Raw genomic sequence first — 2,760 nt, forward strand, 5'->3', positions numbered from 1 at the left:
AATGTTTGCCTTGCCTGCTGGAAGTCCTAAAAGCAGCTGCCTGCTGATTGATGATAACTTGCATAATGACACTGAGTGTTCACATGCTGCCAGGCATGAGTGAGACCCTGTGAGCTCCCCTGTGCAAGCCCTTGCCTGTTGGCCAAATCCTTATCTTCCAGCATGCAGGCAACAAAAACAGCAAGAGCCAGAGGTATCTGATCCAAAGATGCCCATTACAACCCCAATGGTTTTAACACATGGAGGGGGCAAGGCAGAGGAGCAGGGGGGACTTGATGCTTTCCACTTTAGAATTTACTAAGAACACCACACACAAGGGGCTCAAAGCAGTCATGACACTTATGTATTAGAATATTGGCGCAGCGGTTTGGCGCCTGCCTTTGGCCCAGGGCACGATCCTGGAGACCCGGGATCGAATCCCACGTCGGGCTCCCAGTGCATGGAGCCTGCTTCTCCCTCTGCCTGTGTCCCTGCCTCTCTCTCTCTCTCTATGTGACTATCATAAATAAATAAAATTTAAAAAAAATATTTAGAATATTGGGATAGGATACATTAGTGTTTTTATGTTTTATGAATAAAATGGAGTCCATTATGGAGCTTATAGAACTGGCTTCTAGAAACATTTTTTTTAAGATTTATTTATTCATGAGAGATGCAGAGACAGTGAGAGAGGGGTGGAAACACAGGCAGAGGGAGAAGCAGGCTCCATGCAGGGAGCCCGATGTGGGACTTGATCCCGGGACTCAAGGATCACGCCCTGGGCCTAAGGCAGGCGCTAAACCGCTGAGCCACCCAGGGATCCCCTAGAAACATTTCTTAAAAAAATATTCCTCTTCTAGTGAGGCCAGATCCTAAGAAAGCTACAATACTTTTGTTTCTTACCTTCCTATAGAATTTTTTTCACTGTTGTAAAAAAAAAAAAAAAAAATGTGGTCTTTGCAATTAAGATGACCTACCAAAGTGGTTAGAAATGGCATTGTAAAATGGAAGATTATCAATATGCAATCATTTGCAGTAATATTTCTCAAATCACTCTATTTCACCCATTTTCATTGCTACTGATTTAGTGGAAACCCATAGCACTCCTGCTGTGATTTATTCTAGTGGATCCTAAATGGTTGCCTCTCCTGCTATCTTACCCTACTCTTCACCCTCCACCACAGGGCAGAGAGATTTCCCAAGGTCACAGGGGGTCAGAATACTCTCATTAACTCTCTCTAGTTGCCTTCTGAGGGAAGTGCCTAAACTGTGTTAAGAGACTAGAGGCTCTTAATTCCCCATTTCTCTTCAAATGCAAATAAACCTACTCAGCAAAGGGCCCTACAAGCTTCCACATGGCCAGGTTTCAAGCAATTTCTCCATTGACAGAGAACACATGATTCTTTATCCCTAAATTTCTGTCCACCCTACTTTGGCCTGTCTTTCGTGTGGGTAGGCCATTGCACTTACTATGTTAAGATCTCCAGACTTCTAGTCTTGAAAGACGTTATCTGGGGCTGTTAAAAAAAATATTGGTCAAAGAAGTAGTTTGAGAAACTGGTAGAGATTATGAAAGTACACTATCCTACTAGAGTCTCTGAGATATCCTCTTTTATATATAAAGTTTTGCTAGTTTAACCAATCATCTTCCAAGCACAGCTGAACTCAATACATTTTTGGAGGAAGCACCCCTCAGTGAACATGTTTCATGGGTCAACTATCTGGAAAATGTACTTTTCTTTTTCTCCTCCAATCAGATTTAGTGAACATTATAAAATTCCGTGTGCAAAGTGACCTGGACCTGCTGCCTTAAAACATGAGCCTTTCTTACTAATATTTTGATAGGTCAGTCCATTGAGTGTCAAAAAAGCAGCTTACTCTATAATTAATAGAAAAGTGCCCAATGCATACTAAATACGTGGCCTAACTTCTAGAACTTTAATAGTTCTTTTTTCTTTTTTAAATATTTTATTTATTTATTTGAGAGAGAGAGAATGAGAGAACACATAAGCGGGGGTACCAGCAGAGGGAGAGGTAGAAGCAGGCTCTGCTGAGCAGGGAGCCTGATGTGGGGCTTGATCCCCTGGGATCATGACTTGAGCTGAAGGCAGATGCTTAACTAACTGAGCCACCCAGGTGCCCCTGGAACTTTAATAGTTCTACAAGATAATTAGCACAGGTAAAATCGAGTCCCTGTGATAGGCTGCTAGAGAACTGATACAAGATGTCAAGAGGCCATTTTGTGCACTGCCACTGTGATGCCATCATGCTTATAGATCATAATGTTTCTCTTATCTGATTCTAGAAACACCACTCGAAAATCAGTGGAGTCTGAGGTTAACTTAGCAGCTTGCTAGGCTAGTACAGATACCACCCCAGCAGGTTTATCTTGTGGGGTCCCATAGCAGCCCAGATTAGGGCCTTCTGAATCTGTGCACAGGACTCCAACAATGGATCGATTCTTCACTGTGTCCTCCAAGTGCTGCTCCAAGGTCACCTCTATCTCGCCCATGGTCTGCTGAACCCTGGTTCCCACAATGCATCACATCTGTCTCCACCCCAGGCCTGAAGCACATCCCACTTACATGGAAAACTTACTTTTAAAGCTCTTTGCCTCCTGGTCCCTCTTATGCACCCTCCCATGTATATAGATATACAGATATGGATAGATATAGATCTATATATGTAGATATAGATATACATCTATATCTTTCTATGTCTGTATATCCATACATTTGGGAATATGTAAATTCTTTTGTTTTCCTTAAGGCATACACTCAC

General features: G+C 42.5%; 1 pseudogene; it reads right to left on the reverse strand.

The window, feature by feature from the left end:
* Positions 1-2,206: 2,206 nt before the first annotated feature.
* Positions 2,207-2,491, reverse strand: LOC118352166 (ragulator complex protein LAMTOR5-like; annotated as a pseudogene).
* Between the last annotated feature and the right edge of the window lie 269 nt (positions 2,492-2,760).

Source organism: Canis lupus, chromosome 24 (genome assembly GCF_003254725.2).
Source record: "Canis lupus dingo isolate Sandy chromosome 24, ASM325472v2, whole genome shotgun sequence".
In the NCBI taxonomy this organism is placed as follows: Eukaryota; Metazoa; Chordata; class Mammalia; order Carnivora; family Canidae; genus Canis; species Canis lupus.